This window comes from Lepisosteus platostomus, chromosome 9, assembly GCF_059453375.1.
Source record: "Lepisosteus platostomus isolate fLepPlt1 chromosome 9, fLepPlt1.hap1, whole genome shotgun sequence".
NCBI lineage: Eukaryota > Metazoa > Chordata > Actinopteri > Semionotiformes > Lepisosteidae > Lepisosteus > Lepisosteus platostomus.
In genome coordinates this window covers 18815003-18840745 of record NC_142619.1, presented here as the reverse complement: position 1 = coordinate 18840745, position 25743 = coordinate 18815003, and the positions used below count along the sequence as shown (strand labels likewise).

Sequence of the window (25743 nt, the reverse complement as noted above, 5' to 3'; positions counted from 1 at the left end):
CAGAATGGAAAATTCTCTTAAACATAAATCAAGCTAGAATCAGGAATCAACAAGCTAGATTCTGGATTTAAGTTTGATTTGAACAAGGTTCTCTTGACTGGCATGCTTCTTCCCTTCTCTCGTTGCCTACCTGTCTTTTATCCTGTGTTCCTGGACTGTTGATGACTCCTAACAATTTACCAGGAACATAATTAACGAAGGTAAACCAGATTATTCCTTTTGATCAAGGTGTCCCAGATCTCCTGCAGCTCAGCAAACTCATCATCTCCCATCCCCTATTTATATATGCTTTGAAACCAGTGAACTGCAAATGTTGAGCCTAGCAAGATGTCTATCTATCTATGTTAACCACCCCCTTCAATCTGCAACAGTATATTTAACAGTAGATAGATGGATTAGATACAGTATATACTGTACAGTAAGTAGGTATGGTTAAAGTTAAAGTTTGCAAATACAAAGGAAACAGGGAGTGCAGTTAACAAAATAAATAAAGCAAAATTTAAGGATAAATCTTAATGTACTGAGCCATTGTGGAAACTATAGTAAAAGTATTATATTTTACCATATATTTTACGTATTACTATAAGCAAAAAAGCAGACTGTGTATGATGTCAGACAGAAAACTGCTACTGTTCATACTACTATAGTTTATCCAGATAGCCCACTTCTTTTGAACGACAAACCTTTCCCCAAAAGTGTGAGAGTGGGAGAATTGAATGTACAGTGAAGCGACATGATTTTTAAATCCCCCCCATCCTGTCAGGCAGAATTTAACCCCTCCAGAAATCAATGTTTTCTAATTTGGGCTGTCTGGTTTAATTCAATATATTGATTAAAAACAGCAGTCATCTATTTTCCATTCAATTCAAACATTTCAGTATTTATGCCTATTCACATGGATCATTTATTTAGAGACAGGAGAAACATGTTTTGTTAAAAAAAAAATATGGAGATGATGTAAATCATTGTTTAAAGGGCCAGCATTTAAAGCAAAATATACTATTCAGCTTGAAACCTGGTGAGTGAATACCGATTTGTCCTTTCAAACAGTTTCCTATATATATTAATTTTGTCATTTAAAATGTATGACACATACAGCATCAATCTTGTCTATTATAATACATTAATTGTAAGATAAGATCTGTTGCTGTTTCAAGTAGTTTCAGTACATTTGTTTTCAATGATTAAATCATTGGAATCTGAAATTCAGAGTTAATCATTATCACATTTTGATCTTACCACGGTAATTCAAATGTATTTGATGATCTAGTCTGAATATGGAGAATGCCTATTTTACAATGAAGATTATTTACTTTATTCATATACACTGTATTCATTTTTTGTAAAGCCATAACAAACAATAAAAATACAAATATAGCAACTTACTGTATTTTAAACCATAGTTGTGGGAGTTATCACAGCTTATATTATGTTTTGTTTAAAAAGTGTTGCAAATCTAGCTATTGAAAAAAGTATAAAATGGGAAGAAACATGATTTAATTCAGGTTGTCAGAAGGCAGTTTACTGTTGATGGAGATTCTAAGTTGTGAATTGAACACAAGCCTAATTGAAAAAGCATTATATCTCCCAAAGCAATTAACTTTTTTATACATATGTGTCCATCTTAAGTGATGCCTGTCAGAGTCAAACAAAGAACAAATTTGGAAATAAGAGGATTAACTCAAAGATTTAAAGAGAAAGTAAAATGTTGTTAATACAAACCCTGCTTCTTAGTTAGAGTAATATTTGTTTTTGTAACCATCTATTGCAATAATCATGCAATCCTTTTCACTCCTGTTTCATCAAGGGTTTTGTTTTGTTTTGAGTAGGTACTCAGTAGTTCAGTAGGTGTTCCTATAAACACATATCCTTAAGAATATATACTGTACTGATAGAAAAAAGAAACGCAACCCCTCCTCCTCCACACTCTGGCATTCCCGTCTGCGTGGAACAGGCTGAAGAGTGACTCATCCGTGAAGAGGACCTGATGCCACTGCTGACGAGTCCATCGCAGCCTCTGTCTGGCCCAAGCCAGTCGGGTGTGACGTCTAGGAGGTGTGAGCAGAGGGCCTCTGACAGGTCGCCTTGCTCTAAGGCCAGCAGCATGGAGCCTCCCTGTCCTCTCACTGATGTGGGCATTGTGTCTGCCGGCAGTTTCAGCAGCAGTACGGGTGGCATTTCTGAAACGATCTCTCAGATGGACCAGTCTGATGTGTTGGTCCTGCTCTGGTGTGGTCACTCGAGGGCAATGATCCCATTCAGGATCACAGATGAGCCAGAGCCTATCCCAGTAATGGGCAATGGGCACAAGGCAGGATACATCAGTCCATCTGATGGTAAACACACAGAGACACGTTTACAGTACATCAGAGCAAATTTTCCCAGAAGCCAATTAACATACCAGTATGGCTTTTGGACTGTGGGAGGAAATTGGAGCACCTGGACGAAACCCACACAAACACAGGGAGAACATACAAACTCCACTCAGAGAGTGGGCCCAGGGCCGCAACGCTACAAGCAATTCTAACCACTGCACCACTGTGTCACTCACATACAGCCCATAGTAACGACAGATGTATTTCTACTATAGCCTCTATAATCACTATGCAAACAGTAAGATACTGTATATTAAGTATTTTTATCCCTTGCATTTTAGGATGGGTGCCATTTAATAAAATCTTCACTGTAATAAAAGTAGACTTGATGGATATAAAACATGATTCGTTCCTTTTAAATTGTCAATACGTGTTAAACCTAAATGTGTCAAATTTTGAATGATAAATCCCGAAGGACTGTACAAAAGGGGGAGTAATCAGTTAAATTGATTTTCCCTTTAACTTTTCATTTGTATCCAACACCATTCAATCTCAAGTGGACTTTTTTGTAAGACCATATCAAACTTGAATTTTTATTTAAAAATAAACACTAAATGAAATAAAAAAATAATAATTTTTCCACAGGAAAAAAAAACTGCACTACCTTGAGGCTTATGATCAAAGCTTGATCTCACTGCCAATGTTTTGATTGCAATGGAATTCTACAGTGAGATGCCTTAATGTATTGGTATCACTGTGTCTTCCTTGTTACATTTTCAGTACTTTGTAGGCCATACCCTTGGCAGGTTAGCCATGGCTGAAGTAAAACTTAAAATAAAATTACTCATGATAAATGGGGAAACTTGCAGAAATGTAGCTGGTTGTGCCAGCATTGTGGCCGAGCAGTTCTATTGTGGCAGATTTCTGTCAGTCTTAAACAAACATTGTTCTTATCTTGGAGAGCTGGGAGGTGTCTCCTCTACAGTAAGTGCTGGGGTTCCTGAGAGATGCCGTGGCTCCAGGTTACTGCTTTGTAAATAAGGGAAGCACATCCAGGCTTTACCAAGGTGTTTCCTGTCTGGCTCTGATAGCATAGACTTCCTTTTATTCTAAGCAGTTCCCATTGTACCCAGCAAAATTAGTTTTAGTGTAAAAATGTAATTTTTTAGCTGTAGAAACATTAATTTGATATTTATCATGAAGCATACTGTAAGTCACTGACCCAAGTAATGTTGTCATGGTGATTTGTCTGTCACAATAAAACCTGACTATGCTCTCAAAGAAACAGATTAAACAATTTAGCAATTTAAATTCCTTGAGGAATTTAAACATGTTGGAGTCAAGAGGCAGCTCTCTCATCTAGGAAAGGGGTCGGTTACAAAAGAAGTCAAGGTCACACTGTAAGATCTTTGGATATGAATCAGCATGGACATTACTGCAGATATCTTTAAATTTAATTTTGAAAATAGACATGTTTCTAAAAATTCTTATTACATATTAAAACTGTTATGCAATGCTCAAACAATTACATTATATATTAGCATCAGATACAAAAGCAAACACTTTGCAACAAAAATGCTCAAATCTGTAGAACTTAAAAATGTTTAAATAATTGCAAAGGAGAGTCATGGAAATATACTGCAATGCTACAAAAGATGGCATATTTTATGCACCAATCTGCAAAATACACGGAAGAAATACAATGAAGAAAATTGTTATATAAATCTTATCTCTTGCTTAAAATCCATTGTGTTTTCTGATCTTCTGTCCATCTCCTACTGTGAGGGACCAGGTCGTGCTATACAGATACAGTACCTTAGTCTTGCTGCATGTTTTGGATTGGATTTTAAACACTTGGCAGAGATCTGAGAGTGTGGGAGTTTCCCTGGTAGCTCCGTAGGTGCTAGGTTCCCTTTTTTTTCTAAATTCCGTTCTTCCCTCGTGGTTCTACATTATAGTTTCCATGGCAACTTCTCAAACTAACATTCTCCCCCTCAGGTTGCAGTGAGTGCTGTGTTAGTCACTTAAATGTATCATTCTTTTTGTACTCTACAGAAATGCACAGAGATAGCAACATTTCCATGGTTACAGCGAGGCCTTGCAATCCTTTATATTTTTAATACATGCATATTTCTATAAGGTAAGTGAAACTGACAGATTTTTTTATTTATTTAATGAAATATGATATTCAGCATGTTTGGGGTCCTCATTAAGTGAGTTTTTTTGTTATATGAAATTACTTTGCATTAAAATACAGGTAAAAGTGTTGCTGATATTTTATTTTAATTCAAAAACGCTGTAAAACTCTCTAACAGTAAGATATAGATAAGTCTAGAGATTACCTAATGCAAAGCGAACCATGAGCAGCACAGTGGTTTAATTGGGGGAAATGTCTGGTTTAAGGTTTAAATAGCTGCTTCAAATTCACTGACCTCTGAGATGCAACTGCAAAAGCTGATAATGAATCTGTACTTAAGTTGAGACAATCGGATGTGTTTACCATTCTGTTCCCTGTGGTGCTCAGTGTATATTTCAGTGACCAATCATGTAATGCATATTCTAAATATGACTGTACATATGCACGTGATACCCCACTCCTTTGAAGATAATAATAATTATATACTGAATGTATTAGAAGCTTGAAAATGTTCCAATTAATTGCTTTGTAGATGCTATATCATAAAAAAAATATCTATGTTTTTTCATATATATTTGAATCATTCATATCTGAGACTGTGCAACAGGAATTCAGGGAAATTTAACCTGAACCTTTACATTAAAGAAAACCTTTGCTGAAAAGTATTGTCTTATATGTATAAGAATAATTGTATTGAGCTGCATAACAGTTGCAGAGTCAGAAGGTATATATTCAAGCTGATTCAGGCATAGATTTGGCATTGGCACAGTTTGAACTGTGACAACACAACACACTTGGTCAAAGGTGGAGTACACAGCTGTTTTGGGTGATCACAGGATGGGTAATTCAAAGTTAAAGCTGTTGTGACATGGCAGCAGGTACCAAAAGGAAAAATAACAGATTTGCCAGCTTAGAAAATACAGCAGTGCTTTAGTGAATCCCCAAGAGTCTCATTTTGTAATATTTATAGTGTTGTCTCGCCAGAAATGCAAATTCTAAGGGTTTGTTATTCAGCATTTGAAAATAACCACTACAGAACTACAAGAATTTTCAAAAGCTTACATTTAAAAAAAATAGTGTTCTTTGGGATTTTTAGAACACAGTGAATGAGGGTACAAAGAGACCATTGGGTAGTACCCTGAGGACAGTTGAGTCAGCTATTCACCAATGAATGCAAACAAGGGTATGGCTTGCTTTTTCATTCTCTTCATAAAGCTTTTTTATCACAATGATCCTCAAGAATAAAATTGTCATTGCTCTGAAAAAAAAAAGATTTTTTGATACTTGTTGTTGAAAGACGAAAAGAGATCTTGAGGGATCCTCGGTAAAACTGCACAAAACTACAGGGTTCAGGGTTTATCACATCTTATAATTAAGTGCCTTCTGTTCTCCTTTCTGAATTTTCTAGTCCAACAATTTTCCATGTTGGTTCTGTGGTAATGCACTGTGAACAAATTAAACAAACACTATTAATCAATTTGTACAATTTACCTATATACTTGTTAACATTTTTTTTGCATCTTATGGCGCGTAATAGAACATGCAGTACCTTTTGAGATGCATTTTGCTTTTAGATTATTTTCAATATTGCACCATACTACATAAAATGCACTACTATGAATTTATTTACACATGTACAATAAATTAATCTTTACTTTAACCCTATGCAGTCTATTTTACACCAATTTCATTTTTATCCTCTTGTTATGCAAGATTCCTCTTCTAGTCAGTCCTGTCCATTACATAAAGACCACAAATGTAGTAAATCAAAACCTCCAATTTCACAATTTGAGGATGTCATTCAACTTCTGTTTTATTAACAAAATGTGTGATTATAGTCTGATTTACCTTTGCATGTATATTTCTATACACACAGTGCCTACAAAAAGTTAACACTCAATTGAACTTTTTTGCATTTTGTTGTGTCAGCACCTCAGAGCTTCATGCATTTCTATCATTATTTTTCCTCTATTATTTATTCATTTTATCTATCACACTTTAAAAAACATGATACAGTATATTAAAAATAGAAAATAGAAATATTATTATCTGGGAAAAAAACTATGCATCTCTGAGTAAATTACTTAGTGGTAGCAGATTTTGGCAATTTTGAGTCTGTTGGGATACTGTAGGTCTCCATGAACATTGAACATCTACTGTAGATTGTGCAATATTTGACAGGTCTTCTTTACAAAACTGTTCAAGCTATGTCTAGTTCCTTGAAGGATGTTGAAAGGCAACAATCTTCAAGTAAGCCACAAAGGTTTGATTGGATATAGGTTGGACCACTGACTAGGCCACTCAAGGACATTTATCTTTTTGATAGTTTTGGCTGTGTGCTTTGGTTCGTTGACATGCTGAAAGTTGAACATCAATTAAGTTTCAGCTTTCTTGCAGGGGGCAGCAAATTTTCCTCAAAGACTGTCCTGTACTACAGTATGCTCCACTCATTGTCCCTTCTATTCTGAAAAGTGCCAAGGCCCTGTCAATGAGACACATCTTTTTTTTCAGTTATGACTTTCTTCTTTCTATCTTGCCATATAAGCTAAATTTGTGTAGTCCTTGGGATACTGTTGTACCTTGCACAATTTGAGCAGTCTTACAAGTACAGTACGTAAAACCTCCTGGAAACATCCAGTCCATTAAATCTTAAAGGTCAGCTGTTTGTAAAAATATGGAAAATCTGTAAGTTATTTATGAATTAAGCAAGTAGAAACTGTTCAATTAAAAGAGCTGTGGACCCTGACAAATGAAGTGTACTCAGAGATCTGAACAGAGAACACAGAATTGAAGTGTACTCAGATCTTGGTCCCCTGGTGATTTTTAAATTGCTTAAACACATCACCTGCCTAATTGATCACAATGAGACTGTTTAATTCTTTTGAAAGTAGTGATTTAGTGTTGACCTAAAATTAAGTCCCTATAGGACTGTGATTTTGGACAACTACTATATCTTTGACTAGAGTAGAACCTGCAATTCTTTTCCAAGTCTGAAAAAGACCTGAGTTTTGGCAAACCCCTTTTAACTTATGTATGTTGGCAGAGAGTCTAAGTGTCAGACTTCCATTAGAAATTGTAACTTGGCTTTACATAAAGTGTTAGGCTCTTCTTTTTGGCTTGTCTAAATGAAAATCATATAATGATAGTTCTACAACCTTCTTTTATCCCCTGAAATTGTCCATATTCCATTGTGCTTCCCTTGGCTTTTATTTGGCACAGGTATAATGTGGAAGGTATCATAACTATTCTGCTCCTTTGTGTATGTACTTAAATTGTCATACAGAAGGGAGTTCTGCATCCTGTGACCCAGGCAGCAAAAATGCCCAATGCCAATCCGCATTGTTTATGCAATCTTTAGAAAGAGTTACCTATATCATCTATACCACCTATATCACCTATACCCATCCTTCGGATGAGACGTAAAACCGAGGTCCTGACTCTCTGTGGTCATTAAAAATCCCAGGGCGCTTCTCGAAAAGAGTAGAGGTGTAACCCCGGCATCCTGGCCAAATTTCCCATTGGCCCTTACCAATCATGGCCTCCTAATAATTCCCCTCTATGAACTGGCTACATTACTCTGCTCTCCTCCCCACTGATAGCTGATGTGTGGTGAGCGTTCTGGCGCACTATGGCTGCTGTCGCATCATCCAGGTGGATGCTGCACATTGGTTGGTGGTGGAGGGGAGTCCCCACTACCTGTAAAGCGCTTTGAGTGGAGTGTCCAGAAAAGCGCTATATAAGTGTAAGCAATTATTATTATTATTATTATTATTATTATTATTATTATCATGGACTAATGTTCTTAGCTGTAGTGGATTACCTTATGAAACATAATCTTACTTTCCTATATAAAGAGTTGTCTGCTTTTGAGTGCATTTAGAATTTGTCAATGTGAGTAATTGTGATTGATTGGATGTAGTTTTTTGGTCTGGCACTTTCTACAACTATACAGATTGTAACTTATTATTATGTTAGGGCAACATGATGGGACAGTGCTTAGCATTTCTGCCTAACAGTGTTGGGGGCCTGGATTCATTCTCAATTCATCCAATCTGCATGAAGCTTGTTTGCTTTCCTGTTTATGTGGGTTTTTGCTAGGTGCTCCAGTTGCCTTCCACTTTTCACAGTCATACTGGAAACTAATTAGCTCCTGGGAAAATTAAGCCTAGTTTGAGTTTGTGTGTGTCTGTGTGTGCCCTGCGATGGACCCTGTACCCTGGCTCCAGCTCCCCTGTGACCCAGGTTTGGATGGTTAGAAAATGGATGGATGGATTATGATGTAGATTTTTTTTATATATGTTTAGTAATTCCTCATTTTATTCAAATGTTGTCTATTTCTAAACCACCAAATTGTTCACAGGGAAATTTATGTTCTTTGACCTCATTCAGAATGATCAAACCTGTATACAGTAGGTGTTATGAACTTTTATAAATTTGTTTTACTCAAGATGGTGGGAAGAATATTTTAGATATTTTCTAATCTATGATTTCCCTGCAAGCATGCACATATCTAGTATAAAAGTCACAATTACACACGATACACATCCTAAAATTGACCATTCATATTTAGAACATTGTGATATAGAGGTTTTAGAAAGTAAGCAGAATAAGGGTAACAAACCCAAGACTTGGGTCTCTGGTTAGTAAAACTCTCAAATCTGCAAACTTTACAAATTTGAAAGTGTCTAATTTCAACAGTGTAAGCAATAAAAGACACCTTACAAACATCCTTGCAAACATTTGGAAAAAAATAGATGTGTTGTTTAATTACAAGATAAAGCACACTGGTAACAACAATATACATTTTAAATACTCAAATAAAAGATGGAATGCACTGTAGATACTGTATTTCAGTTGCTTTATTTTCAGACATACTGGCCTGATGGAAAAGTAATAAAGGCAAATTATACATTAGAGGTCATTTGGCACATCGAAAGTGCAGCCATATCACCCTGCAACTCACAGCTGGCAACCCACTGAAGCTAAGCAGGTGTTAGCCTGGTCAGTACCTGGATGAGAGACCTCCTGGGAAAAACTAAGGTTACTACCTGGAAGAGGTGTTAGTGGGGCCAGCAGGGGCCACTCACCCTGTGATCTATGTGGGTCCTAATGCCCCAGTATAGTGACGGGGACACTATACCGTAAACAAGCACCGTCCTGCGATGAGATGTAAAACCGAGGTCCTCGAAAAGAGTAAGGGTGTAACACTAGCGTCCTGGCCAAATATCCTATTGGCCCTTACTAATCATGGCCTCCTAATAATCTCCATCTATGAATTGGCTTCATTACTCAGCTCTCCTCCCCACTGATAGTGATACTGATGTGTGGTGAGCGTTCTGGCGCACTGTGGCTGCTGTCGCATCATCCAGGTGGATGCTGCACATTGGTGGTGGAGGGAAGTCCCCATTACCTGTAAAGCACTTTGAGTGGAGTTTCCAGAAAAGTGCTATATAACTTTAAGCAATTATTTATTATTAGTTAGTTTCTAATTGATACAAGGATCTCACCCAGCCATTTAAAGAAGTCAGAATATTGGCTTCAACAACATGGATAAAGTGTTCAATACTCACTCAACACTTTGCATAAAATGCCTGTTCTAGGTTTTAAATGTTGTTTTACATTTCTTACATTTCATTACATTTCTTTCTGTATCCTATGGTTCATGTTTAACTTGTTCTGAAAAGTCCACTTGTTTCTTTTGTCTAGGGCCTTGGGGATTTTATGTAGTTGAATCAGTGCCTCTCATAGTCCCTGTTCAGGACTAAAGAGATTGTTTTTTAAGATGTCACTGAAGAATATTGCATTTAAGTCTGGGGATTAACCTGGTTCTTCTTCTCTCTGCTGATTCCAGAGCACCAACACAATTCAAATTGTTTTGAATGGTGACCAAAAATGTGCTCTGTATTCTAAAAGATAAATAAACACCACAGAATGTATGATTAGTAAAATACAGAAATTAATAGAATCAATAGGACAATGCTCTGGTTAATTCTCATTTGGAATACAATTACTATGCCATAAGTGGAACACTGCTGCTCTTGACAATAAACTTCATATTGACCATGTACAGTATTGTAGGTATTTCCTGAATTTCTTGCATTTATTTCTTTAAAAATGATCAAGTCAGTTTATTTTCATAACATTCAGGACAAAACGTGGTAGACATTTTTTTTTTACATTAATTGCCGTGGAAGCCAGGGAAACATTCCATAGACACATCATTACACCCAGACTTAATGGATCCATCTGATGGTTCCCTGCCAAGATGGAAGCTTAATTTAAAATCTCCACACTTGAAACCTGCTTTTTTAATTAAGTTAAATTCTAGATCATGGCTATTTTCATGGCTACACCCATTTTTTCAGGCCCTTAACAAAAATAGCTTGTTTGCACTCCAGGCACTGTCTCCCCCAAAAGCAAGGGGAAGAAAAGCAGCCAGTTTGTTAACTCACACCCTACAACTGTGAACACTGCACTTTCCTTAAGGACCCACTGGGAGACCTACAGTACCTGATGCACAGTTCTGCTTTCTAAAGGAGTTTGATTATTCTGGAAGTCAAAAATTGATTTGATTCTACTGGCAGAATTTAAGAGGGTGGATATTATCAAGGTTGAACCACAGCATGAGTATGTCTGAAGAGGAGATATCCTATCTAGAGAAAGGATTGGAGGAGATAATCTGCCAAATTATCATCTGAATTGTTGACATCTCTCGGGAGACGTTCCAATTATCTTTTCAAACATTTCTTCAAACATTTCTCCCGAAATGTCTGCCCTTGCTGTCCACCACAGTCTCCACTGGGTCTGATTGTTCTGGAACATGGTGGGACAAGTATCATACAACCATCTTTCTCACTCATCAGCACCTTACTCTGCCATAGAATGGGATGCACCACCTCAACATGAGAGCTTTACTGCTATTCTTGTCTTATTTTACTTTTATAGCAAAAATGTTTTGCCCTGATACAGATAACCTTTCACCAGCTTGCAGTATGTAGTTTTATCTGATTGATATGATCATCCATGGTTGCCAAACCTGCATGCCAATACATGAAGGGGAATGATTCATCTCAGTGCTACAGAAAAGCAATGTCTAGTTTACTGTCTGATCCATTGCTTTATTATTAAATATTACAAGTTGGGTCTTTTTCTCTGACACTGTTATGTGTTTGATCCTTTTATAGTGTGTTTGGATTTTTTTTGCAAATTTGACCTGTGTAAGCAACAAATGAGTGGTCTGGTATTCTGGATGTGGGTGGGGTACTCTTATGTCCTACTTTATTGTAATTTTAGATGTTAGGTTTGTACTATACTGTATGTCATAACACCTTTGTTTCAGGATGGCCTGAAAAGTGCATTATTCTGGGATTATATAGGTTTTGTTTCTTGGCTTGTAACCACGCAAGCAATTTGTTTTCATTCAAGCAGTGAGGTTCATAGCAGAGTTGCAGTCTAGCACTTTTTTTTCAGCTAGTCAGCCTAACTGCTTTTTGGAATTATTTGTAATTAGGGTTTAATCAATTAGGAGACTTTTTTTCCCATTGTAGTATATGCTAGGGGTCTAACTGCAAAATAAGTTTATATTCCACAAATCCAGTTCCCTGTCTTCCCACTTTTATAATGGCTAAATCTAAATCATAGAACAATAAACCTACAATGTTCAAGATTAAATCAGTATATTATCCAGGTCACTTACTTAGCAATATTTGGGAAATTTCCTAGAGTCATGAATTTCGTCTGATAGATATTCTAAAAATATTTGATTAAAATAATAGATTGTATTTAAATTGTCAGTCTTTTAATACTACCTATTGAACAACTTTTTTCTTCATAAAGGTGAGGCTTTCTGTAAATCATTTAACTATGTTACAATTTGTTTACCTGAAATAAATCACAGTTCATCAGAGATTATTGCAGGTTCCAGTATTTTTGGTAATATAATTGAATGAGTACAGTCAGCAGTGTCTGAAAAATCACCAAGGGAAAATCAAAGACTGGGAGTTTTAGATTAGTCCATTTTGATTAGTTCTCTTTTGATTAGTCCCTCAATGGTTTTATTTGAAATGCCCGTATTTGTTCTATAATCCACACATTAGTGCAGAATGTGTACCAGAGAAAGGTTATGGGTTGAAACTGCGTCCGAAATGCAGGCCACATACTGTAGAAAGACATTTCTTTGGCATTCACTAAACCAGAGTTTTATTATTTATTTATATATATATTTCTTGAAAATGCAATCATAGTTCAAGGCTAACAATTGTAAGGCCTAAGGTTACACTTTATCTGACCTCTCATTTAAAACTTGAAATGCCAGTTTTGTCATCAGTTTTCAAAGTCATTAAAAAACATAAAAGCTTGTCAACAGAAAAATGTGCCAGGAACAACTATGATTAACATTATCAAAAGATCAGCTGAAATGTCTTAAAATCTTGAAGTGACAACCCAAGTGGCACAAGCAAACAAACTAATGTACTTTAGCACTCAGGTCCACTGTGCTCACAGTAGTTGCTCCTTTTAGGAAAAGAGTAAAACACTGGCCATAAAGCATTTATTTACAAACAGTGGTTCGTGTCTTTATTCCTTTAATAAGTAGGTGCCAAAATGTGGGCAAAACAGCTTTGTATCTATTTATTGCTCTTAAGTTGGTACTTTACATTCTGCTGTATTCTCAGCTAAGTGTTTATAATTTCTTTTGTGATTTCTGCCAGGCTGTACTTTACTGCATGTTCCTGCTGTAATTATCCCCTTTGCCTGTTTACCAGACTAGAACAAGTTATATACCATATTCCTGCCTGCTGTTTTCATCTTTCCATTGGGAATTTTGCCTTCTATAACATGAGGACGGCATTAATGCTGTCCTGTTTCATTGTATAGAAATCCTTGAATATTCACACATTAATTTGAGTGGATTTTTGCAATGACTGCTGTGACGTAAAATGAGTAATCCAATATTTTAGAAACCACAGAAAGCTATCTAATCAAATCTATCTAATGTTTTAATTGCACAAAAAATGTTCAAGTTCTTTGACTTTCATGTATGTTTGTTTTCATTACCATGTATCTATCTGGAAGGGTGCCGCTGTGAAATGTACAGTACAAAAAGCCAGAAACATTTCTTCCATTTCACAAAACACTGAAATCATGTGTTTTTATTATTAAAATTCCTGTGGCTGCCTACTAAGAAACTCAAACACCATTACTTACAGTATGTCTGTTTCATGTTTGGGTGTCATAATCCATGCCACATTATTTTATGTTTGTATAATATATTATATATATATACTGTATGTATAAAATATGTTTTGCTTATAATTTATGTTATATTTTAATCAATTGTACTACTTTATATATTCACTGCGAATTGGTTCACAATGTTAGCATTTTAATGTTAATGAAAGTCCAATGAATTCTTCCAAAAAGTTATTTGTTATATCAGATACCAATCCTGGCAGCGGGCTTTTTGAATGTGCACCTGAAGTACTGGGAGAAGTTCTTATGCTAAAATATTAAAATTAGAAGCAATTTTAGTATTTTAGCAGGTAATGGGGACTCCCCTTCACCACCAACAATGTATAGGACCACATGGATGATGAGAAGGCAGCCATTCTGCACTGGTACACTCGGTACCACACACTAGCTCTCAGTAAACGTAGAAGTGCTGAAGTAGTCCAGTTAAGCTAGTAACCAGCTGGTTAAGAGCATAAAGAGCTGGAAAGAGAACCTGCAGACACACTGGCCTCCCAGAACCAAGACTGGACATCATTCATTGTCTATATTTACTGGAAACCTTTTCTTTTATACTATATAGAGACAGAAACTGCAGAAGAGATGGTGATAGCGGCAATTGTGTTGAATGTGGTATTACTAATTCTAAATTGTGGAACTAGTTGTTAGTTACTAAGACTAGACATTATTTTACAGAATACCCTTTAGACATTTGAACCATACAAACAGATGTCCACATCACTATTCAAGGGATGAGCCTCAGTTGCACATCTTTTTCACTCACAAGCAGCATGATATCACACATTATTTACTGCCTTAAACTGCAGCAATTATTTTGGAATATTATAACAAATCAAAAACTATTGCTTTTAAGACACGTTTGTAGAAATTAATGAAATGATAAAGTACTATATCTAAACATGTTTTATTTTAATATGTTCAAATTCCATAAGCCTTATCTTAGACTAAAAAGACTTACCGATTTTGTCCTTTTGTGATGATATCAATTCCTTTCAACCCAGGCTATGATTAACAGAAGTGAATGATTCGGTAAATATTAGCATGGAGCCTGATTATTTTCTTAATTTTGATTAGCTCTGTACCTGTTCTTTGTTTCTCTGTCCTCTTGGATTTACATCAGCACTTCATGCTTGATTTTGGAAGATTGCCACCACAATTCACCTCCAAAATGTGCCTGAATCTATTTCAGGTCCCCACTCTGGTCTCAGGGCTTTAATTCCTTTGGATTTTATTTTTTGCTACTGTGCAGTATGTGGTGCCTGCAACTACGTCTGATTTAATTATACATTTTAATTTGTGATCGTTGCAAGTGCGACCTGCTCTTTGTGTCTTCTTGGAAGTTAACATCTATCACATGAATCACTCTAATGTGTTCTAAATGCACTTCAAAATGCACTTGTAGTTGCAACCTCTAAAGTGTTACTGTAATTATACATGTATATCATTCCTTACGTGAAAGAATTAATGAAATTTAATTCAAAACGCACTTATTCATAACTAAGAAACGTAAAGTTAGTACAGTAAATATAAAACTTAGAGTCCTGATCATTGGAATTAATAATAAATATCCACATAGGTTTTTAGGTATTTTCTAGGAAATATACTGTAGGTAATTTAGTTTGCAACTTTGGAGAAGTTCGGTGTCACAGGGGCCTATCCTGACAGCCTATCCTGACAAGCAAACAGTGCAAGGCAAGGTACACCCAGAATGGGAAGCTACTCCATCGCAAGGCACACACAGACATGCACATGCTCACACTAAGGCCAGTTATCCCAGAAGTCAAGTAACCTACCATGTATGTCTTTGGACAGGAAACACACAGAGGAAACCCATGTAAACACAAGGAGAACATGCAGACTCCTCACAGATAGCACCTCACTAACTGAACCCAGAGCTCCAGCACTGCAAGGCAGCAATGCAGCCACTGAACCTTGCACGTCATGTGCCACCTTTCACTTTGTCTTTACACAGAACAAAGAAGAAACCCTCAGTCAAACTACATTACAGATTAATGTGTGATGATACTGTACATGTGTGATTGGCTTGAGGAGCAGGAGAATTACCTTTCCCGATGGCAAAAAAAAACCAATTTCAGTCATAATTGCAACTGGTGAAACCAGCAGAATATGCAGATTAATCCAACACTACAAGGTAATCAAAAACTCATCTGAAATTGCTCTGGCCAAAACAGAATGGGGCTACTCATTTTTAAAAGCCGTGTGGGACACATGCTATGTTCTGTTCAGGCTATTTGTATTGCCAGCAGAGTATTGCTAAGCACATTATTCATTAATTAGATTCTCATGTTTTGGCAAGAAAGGGCATACTGTATCACCATGATGTACCAGAGCACTAGACCTTAATTTCTGGACAAGTGAAAATTGTGAAACAAAATATGCAGCACAGCTGTGATCATCTGCATCTCCCTGAAAGCACAATCTCTGACCTGTAACTTAAGTTCAAATTGGAGACAAATTGTTTGGTGTATATTAACTAAATAATTGACCCTGATACTATGTAAGTAAGTGACATACAGTACACCTTAAAAAAATTAACATGGGTGGCAAAGAGCTAATTAAGTAGACGGGAGGAACATCACAAGTACAGTATGTTGAAGAGTCAACAGCACTAGTCGATGCATTTGAATAATTCTGTTCACGTTCTTATTCATTGAGTTGTTCTTGTTTTTTTTTTATAAAAGCTGACTTTTGATTAATTAGCAATGCTGTACTGTATCTGCTTTCAGACTCTGTGGTGGTTTGAAGTATAGTATCCATGCTTTCTGCTGTGCTGTCTTTAACATTATAACTTGTGATGTCATACAGTAACTACAGTAGATGAGTAATATAAAAACTCAATAAATATGCTTTTCCCTTCAACAGATTATAAATCAAATAGGAACTGATGCTCTAAACAAGGATTGTGTTACAGTGTCAGGTTTTATGTTTTATAAAGCTTTATTCTTATATACAATAATGATATATTTTTAATTTTGTCTGAAGTCTAAGAAGATCTTGATAAAATAATCAATGAATATTTTGGTGGAATACCCATTGTCGTGAAGCATATTACCCTTTGTTGCAGAAGATCCTTTATTAAACTCCCCCCACTTCCTACAAATAAAGCTTAACAGGATTATGAAAATGGAAATGGAAAAATAGTGCTGTTTAAGCAAACTTGAAGCAGAGGTGGTGAGTTGACATGCTGTTTTGAATAGTGCCATGGTAAATAATCCATTAATGAGATTTAGACAGCTTAAAATTCCTAAGGAGGGCTTGCAGGCAATAGAATTTCACATTTGATGTTTGCAAATATTGTTTTTTATTGTCTATTTCAAACAGCACCCCAGTTAGACAGACTTCTTTTTCTTAAAAAAATGAGTTGAAACTCTTATAAGGGGAAAAGATGGATAAAATAATTATTTTGGCTGTTTCTTCAAGAATTTATGTTGAAATACAACTTCAAATTTAAAAACTGAAATCAAAACATAAAACATTATAGTTTCTTGTCAGCAACAACAAAAATAACTTGAAGAATTTCGACATGCTGTAAATTTGGCTTCATTATGAAATGGCACCCCTACACTTCTGGACTGACTGTTAATACATGATAACGAAGGTCAAATTTCTGTGGCTCTTAAACATCTGTCAATAACAGACCCTCAAAATAATACATTAAAATATATTTAACATGCTCATTTTTTTCTATGCAATCAACACGAGGCTGATCACTTACTGTAAGATAAATGTGATAGGTACATGAGTTGCTATTTTTAATATTTTGTAAATAGATTGAAGGCCAAATGTTCCCTCTTCCGTTAATTTGTAACATACAGTAGGATATGGAAATCAGTCAGAGAAACAGGAGGCCTAAATGTATTTGTTTTTTATTTCAAATTAGTATATACTAATAGTGTAAAAAAAGCCAAACTTTTTTAGTCTTGAACAGAGAAGCTCACTTGTATCATGGAATCTGAAATACAGATGCAGCCATTCAAAGTGCGCGGTACAGACACGTACCGGAGGTAATTGGCTACGGTGTCCCGCATCGTGACGCAAGATGACGCGGGGTACCGCGGTACGTGATTGGTTGACTGACAGGGGCACTCGTGGTCCGTTGGTCTGTCGTAGAAAGACTTACAGTAAATGTCTTTACTGTGCCCGTTGTAGATATTGAATTTTACCACTGAAGGCAAATCTTAGTAGCTGAGCATAAAAAGAATAGGAGCATACTGTAACGCGTGTGAAGGCCATAAACGGTTTTAATTTTGGAACATAAACATACAGTATATAGCTGGTCTTGGTACTTTAAAGAAAAAATACACACCAGTATTCCATTTTAAGCATCGAAGTCTTTAACTAAAGAGATACCGGAGTCAACAAGCATACTTTTAGAATTTGATCAAAAGGGAATATAATATGGAATCGCGTATCTAAAGAATTTAATAACGATATGATTAAATTCGTGTACTGCGACAGAGCTGTGTAGGGCTGTTTCGCCTCACTCTTCATGCGACTTCCCTTGTAGCCTACTGGTCTATGTGCCTGATTACCAACTCACGGGTTGTGTGTTCAAATCCAGCTGGTGCTGGACTTTTCTTTTAACAAACATTTCTTCGAAAAAATAGAATAGCGATATAATGGACAATCAATTGACTTTTATATTTCAAAATATCACAACATGATCGAAGCTAAGTCATTTTTGATAACAATGAATAGTCACCTTCTTCCCTTCTGACAACGGTCCCTGCTTCTTCTTCCTGCTTCTATTGTGTGTGTGTGTGTAATAGAGTAAATTTTTATAGAGAAATGTATGCGATACAATATAAACATTTATATTGATTTAAATCGTGTTTTGATTTAAATCGCAAACGCGTGTTTAATTATATGTGTTTTTTTTAATCATAATCAGGCTAATGCAACATAAATTGATACAGTATCTTTCTCTTCTAAGTATCTTAATAAACTTTCAGCATAGCTTTCTACCCGTTTAGATTTATATTTCTTGGGATTTTGGGATCAAACGTGGAAGGATTAGATTGTAATCGTTTTTATTTTTCAAATACGTTTTAGAAAAGTGTAATCTATACCTGCCCAGACTGTACGCCTTCCTAAACCCCGCCTTTCACTAGTGTCCTGCTCTTCCCCGCGCACCCCAGCCGGGCGCTCTTCGGCCTCTGCCCGGGACGAATGTATATTTTGATATTTACACCCGGCGCGGCACCAAGGGAGCGTCTGCATTTATAACTTAGTTTTTAAAATTAATCTTTGCACTTGTAATCTTTGCACTTGTATGTCATCGGAAAATACAATCAGTTTCTGCTTTGTGAAAGGATGGTGTCAAAAAGTAATCTAAGTGGTGAGAAAGCTGTGCTCCTCAAAGCGCTTTACAGGACAAAAACAATAACAACAATAGTGGCTGGGCAAACGATTTTTTTTTATATAAATACAAAATGAGATACTGTATAATGATGTGCATGAACAAAGTTATACTGCAATTTTCCTTAGATACGCGATTAAAAAAAATATTTTTTTTTAATCCCTGGCGGAACACATTCCATAAGAATCAGCGCTTTACTTCGCGCTTTACAACCCTTACTTCGTGCGACTGGAAAAGAATTCGTGATCGGATCAACGAAATGCTTCGTAGAAGGAGGCGCTCTTTTCCTCTAGTCTAATAGTCTGTCCACAAACAAAACATTCCTGTTAGACAAGAGGAATTGAAAAAAAACAATTTTGTCAATGGAAACCGGTGTGTGTGTCTCTCTCTGCTGGATGTCCCTCTCACTCTCTTCTGAATGAATAAAAGCATTTTATTAAAAACGCATTTGCGTTTGTCTGGTATTTACTACTGTATTGCTTTGAGATGCCACTTTTAAAGGTGATATGGAAAAATATTTTTTTTTATTATTGTTATAGAGAAACATGATCAGATTTTCCCTGGTTCAGAAAAAAAGATCTAAAGTGCTACACCTAACTTTCTTAATTCGATGTATTTAAAGCAGTGAACTACTGTAGGTGTAACATAACTACATAACATAACTCAGAAATACAATTGAGAATAGTTTTGTGGTGTTTGTTTAGATGAAACGTTCCTAAAACGTATAACGTAACAAAATTAAAGACGATTAAAATCTGTAATCTTTCCACTTGTACTGTATGTCATCGGAAAGTTTCTGCTTTGTGTAAGGATGGTATCAAAAAGTAATCTTAAGTGGTGAGAAAGCTGTGCTCAATGTATTTAAGGGACTTAAAAGTAAAAGGAGATGCTTCATATTGCTTGACTAATTTTAAAAACTAAGTTATAAATGCAGACGCTCCCTCGGTGCCCCTACACAGCCCTACACAGCTCTGTCGCAGTACACGAATTTAATCATATCGTTATTAAATTCTTTAGATACGCAATTCCATATTATATTAGCAGAAAAGCTTAAAACTACCACTTTTTCACACGCTATTTCACATGCTAGTTAAATACTTCGATGCTTAAAATAGTTAGGGAGAAATGGAATAACGGTGTGTATTTTTCCTTAAAGTACCGATTCCTGGAATCTGACTGGCTGACACCCTTCTGAAGTGGTTCCATAAAATCTGGTATACGGAAATGAAAGCGTTGATAAAAAAGCCTGGATTCTCATGTATCTCATACAAGTATCTTTTAATACAGTCTTTGCTGTGCTCTTGAGGATCCTTGTGATATTTTGAGCTCTAGTTGAATGATAAGTGTCGCATTTTAAATCATTTTCGTAGTTAGAAATTATGAAACGCCCTGTTAAAAGCAAGGGAGTTTTTATGCCCGTTGAAGTAAAACAAAATGCCTGACAAAGTATGGCTTGGACAGATTCCAAGTGCTTGTACAAATGTGCTAAAGAAATTATACTTTGAGTATACAGCTTGTCCAAAGTCATTCATTATTAATACTATTAGTAATGTCTTCGGTAAAGGCTTTGATGCATAAATATTTCTGATAAAGGTAGGTTGTGTACTTTTGTCCAACTGAGCAATCTTGCTTTCATAAAATATACCAACATTTTAATGACTGATGATTAACATGCTGTAATACACAGTTCAAAATTAAAAGCTCAAATGCTGTACATGAGAGGTTAAGCTCCCCCTGGCGGTTTTACAAGGTGACGCCGGATAGTTTCCGGCATGACGTCAAATGACGCGATTAACCGCGTGTTACTGCGTGATACCGCGTGATAGCGTGTGATACCGCGACACGCCCACCGGGGTATGCCGCGAAATACCCCACCCATTTTGAATGGCTGCATCTGTAAGTATTAAAAAATAAAAAGTATACCTCTCATTTCTAGCATTATGTTCTATTAATATTAATTGTATTTCTTTATTATGTACAATAATATTGATTAAATTTAGTCATGCTAAATATACCATTGGAAATATTTGTGTAGATGATAATGATTTAATGTCATTTAACAGCAATGTCAGAGCAAATGGAATGCCAGGTAATAGGAATTGAAGTACAGCACTAGATAATTACATAGGTAATGGATCATCATCAGTCAGTGTTAGTTTATGCTTCAAAGCTGCATAGTGTGCACTGGGTTTTGAACTTCATACTGTATGTTAACATTTGGCTCCTTTAATTCCTATTTTCCTGATCTTCAAGCTTTGCTTTAAAATACCTTATCAACTGCCACCTGGCAATATGACAATATAAAATTCATAAATTTAAAAGTTGTATCTGTAATGTTATTCATCTTGATTTCTGTTGAATTACCAACTTATTTTCTTCCTCGCAAATTACGAGGCTGACCTACTTATGGAACTTAAGCGTCCGATGTGAAGCCATGTGGAAAAGATAGACAAAGTGATTTCTTAGTTATAATGGAGGGATATGGTCTTTGATTTTTAATCGCAGTGCCTAAATGGGCTTTCACTTAGCACAATATATGTAACCTTGTGAATCCATCTTTTGTGCATGGTTTGACCTTCATTTCCAGATGTGTAAAACTTAGAATGCATGATATACATGTTAATCTGTGGTTTCTAAGTACAGTGTTTTGGAGAGTATGTCTTTTGAACAAAAAGACATTATGTCAATTTTAGATACTTAATTTCAGTATTTCCTTTGAATTGGTCTTCAAAGGGGAATTAAAAAATCATATTTGCCAACTGGTTGCTTGACTTTGTGTCCTAAGTTTAAGCAAGTTTAAGCTTTGGTTTTTATTTTAGGATTCCTAGTTTTAAACCTTCACATTTCTCCTTTTTTTGATTTCTGCATTCATCCATTTCACATTCTTTTGTCCACGTAACTCTGTATGAAATCTTCAGTTTTTCTGCTATGTTATGAATTGCCTTCATAAATTGCTGAGATCAGAATCTCTTAATGCTGCTATTTATTAATAAACTTAAAGTGCATATCTAGTTACATCTTAAAGTAATTCAACCATCTTAAATTACTTTATTTCAGGTTAAAAAGGAAAGGACAGTTGGATTGTAAATCAATATTCTCTGCTTAATAAGGTAAGAAGTTTGATTAAGCAGTTTTTTTTTATTCACATAGGTCATTTCTCATTTTTGGTCCAGCCAAGTCATGAATTACTGGCTTATTTATTTACTTTTTTCTATTTTTGGCATGCGTTTTAATATTCTTCCAGCATGTAAAAAGTTATGAAGAGTTTGGAATTGATACCAATCCCATGTATCAAAACTCCTGATATTCAGGTGTATTAGCTGGAATGCAATAAATTGGACTTAAGTCAAAGGAAAAGAATACAAATACAAGTGTTTGATGTGTTGCCATTCCCATCTGTGACTGTTCATCACAAATCAATTGCTTACTAATAGATTTAGGAGCCAATTTCTAATTAACAAGTTGAGACAGGACTTTTGAGTTCAGCTGTATATTTTGACACTGTAAAAATTAATACATTAACCAATATATTTTTAAATCAAAGAAAAAGTCTTAACAAGTAAGCAGATCAGCTACAGTACTTGCATCAGTTAACACTGACAATTAAGGGCCAGAAAACCAATAAAGACAGTGGTTCCCCAATACCAATATTAAGAACATCTGATGTAGGTTAGTTAACACAATGCATTATTATTTATATACTATTTAAGACTTAGGTGAAAGGTTAACTTCGTCAGTAGCAGACAAAGCTGTTACTAACGAATTAAATTAACTAAGTGTTAAACATTCTTTAATGATCTATCTACTATACACTGAGGTTATTTAAAATTTTAAAACACTGGATAGACATAGAATACTGATCATACTATAAATCATACAATAAATGGAAGTTCTTAAGTTCAGAAGTCAATATCACCTAGTTGTTCTAAATCATAATCATTACCAAAATCAGCTGCTTTATATGTGTATTGAACACAAATGACTCTTTTCACGTTGGTGTAATGAATCCTTCCTCCACCCTATCTCCACCTTTGCAGTTATTCTTTGGTCACTCCCTGTCTCTGAATGGGTTCAAGCCTCTTTGTCCTATATCCAGAGAACTGTCCCTTACCCAAGCCAGTTATTTCCAAAAATATACAAATATTCATAATGCCTCTGATTTTTGGATTTGTGGATGTATTTATTCCTTTTCGACTTTAATCTTACATGATAAATATAATAAATTAATATCTAAAAAAATGTTGTTAATACTCCGTTAAACTTGATTAGTATAATGATGATTATTAGAATATCTATTTAACTCTTCAGTTCTACAGCTTAATCCAAAGTGTATCCTACTACCATGTTCCTAAGAAAAAAATAAACATGCATTTTTTTAAATTGCAGTGTAAATTGCTTGTATTGATCTGCATTTGTTTAAAATCTGCTTATCAAATGCCTCACATTTCTTAATCTAATGAATCTAATGTCTAAAGCCCCAGTGTAAAGAAAAGTTTACCTAGTTGGCATTAAATTTGTTTTTTGTTTTTTACGTTTCCTGTGAAATGAGATACTGTATTTAGGTAGCAGAGTCTTAAAATTCATCCAAAAATTCATTTTCAATGTACTTTTTGTAGACAAAGTTCAGATTATGGGTAGAAGATTCTTAATCACAATAATTTGCTTAGCCTGTGGTTAAAGTTGCTGGTGCTATCTAATTAGAAATTGGATACATGATACAAGCTAAGCTTGGTGACAAGAAAGGGAATTACTTTGTCTATATTCATCATCAGTAATATCAATGTTTCTTTTTAGCCAACACAGATCCATATAATTAGAGCTGTATTGCTTCTAATTTCCATAGTTCATTGTCTGTCTTGCTTCCAGAAACAAGTTTTGTCCAGTTTCAATTATTTAGCCTTAATGGTGACATTTAATGAGTGTACCAGGATCATAAACATTTAGGAGTTTATATTCTTGAGTGTACAGGTATGTTTATTTAAAATGAGGAGAAAGGAATCTTATTAAATCTAGGTTTATGAGAGTAGTGTTGACAATTTCAGGAATTCCAATCCAGAATTTGTTGATGAATGTTGAATGTTGGTGAAACAATATTTTACATTTGCATTAAGATATACTAATATTTAATCACAATATTAATGTTATGGCATTAATACATCCAGCACATGTTTGAGGCACATTTGACATCTTTGTTGAACTTTATGAGTGGTATTTTACAGCAGAAGGCTCTATTAAGAAGGCTCTATTTAAAAAAAACTGGACTTTGAGTGCACAAATGTTCAAGACCTTTGTTTGAAAAGGACATTTAAACACAATAGAATGATATCAGTGAAAGGAAAAAAAGGACAAAATCAGATTTCTTAAAATACAGAATTGTCATTACCTTTGCTTGCTTTAGAAATCTCCTAAGCTTTGGGAAGCTTCAGATCAAATATAGAACTTCACAAAATTGTATCTGTTTCATCAGTGCTCTTTTATCTTTTAAATTAAATGTGTATGCTTTAATGGAGATATCATTTTTAATGTCTGATTTGAAAATTATTTGATCAGTCCCCTTAAGCTCCTGGATATATTTGTGAATGTTTTAATGTTGAGATACTATATCTAGCAAGAGCTAATGTTTGGAGGTGGTATGCAGTGCACTTAAAGTAATGTATACTTACATGTATAATTACATATACGTATAAAGTAATGTACAGTATACTTACGTGTGCACTTTTCACTCAACTTTTACAGTAGAGGCTGGTCCAAAACCTAAGATATTACATTATTTGTAATGTCAGTAGTTGATTGGCCCCTAAAGCAGCATTAAGCTTTGAAAGATATTTATTGACAAAGTTAACCTTGTAAGTGTTTCTCACCTTGCAGAACATATTTGATTGTACTTTTGGATTGTAGCTACGTTTTGCTGATCTAGCACTTCATGAGCTTCACTTTCTTTGCATTCATTTCATTGAGCAATTGATTCACTAATTGAGCTCTCATAGAATATATTGACTTTAATGGCAGTTGTATTACCTCATTGAGAGAACTGTAGAATACCAACAGGTGCATTTCTGGAGCTAATAAAATTGCCAGTTCCTTCATTCTCTATTGCAGACAATTTTCTTCAATTGTAAACAATGATTCAATAAATTCTATAAATTATTAAAAAAATAAGTTGAGGTTTTAGTGTCGGTTTAGTGCTATGTTGCGAACTTGGTTTGAGAACACTCTTGTGTTGTTTTTTAAATACTGTTTTTTTTTTTAAATTTTCTCCTTCACCATAGAAACAATTTGGCAGCCATTCAAAATAAAAGTGTTTGTGCTTTTTTTTATGTGCCTCTGTTGTTTAGCTCCCCAAGCACACATAATAAGCCAGAGCTTATCTTGTGAGCAAGGCTTCATTTTCTGCCTCTATTTGGAAATTCAGTACTGTACTGTAATTTGAGGGATGTACTGTAGTATACAGTGTTTATGTAAAGATTCTAAAGAAGCAATTTCAGTTGTTCAATCTTATGACAGAAGTTTCCATTTCAGAGAATTTCCTTTATGTGTAATCCAATGTGATGGATTAATATTTGAGGAAGACATCATTCCATCTCCTCCAGGAATGCTGAGGCTTGTTTTTCCTACTGATGCAGCCATCTGGAAAGCACGTCAAAACTCGCATTAGCGGAAAGAAA

General features: G+C 35.3%; 1 protein-coding gene across 3 annotated transcripts in view; it reads left to right on the top strand.

The window, feature by feature from the left end:
- shank3a (SH3 and multiple ankyrin repeat domains 3a) overlaps nucleotides 1–25743 on the top strand; it is a 666415-nt gene that overhangs the window by 75537 nt on the left and 565135 nt on the right. For all 3 annotated transcript variants that reach the window (XM_088647094.1, XM_088647093.1, XM_088647091.1), the window contains exons 3-4: nucleotides 4371–4455; nucleotides 22136–22188. The gene's annotated coding sequence lies outside the window, so the exon portion shown is untranslated. The remainder of the gene's footprint in view (nucleotides 1–4370; nucleotides 4456–22135; nucleotides 22189–25743) is intronic.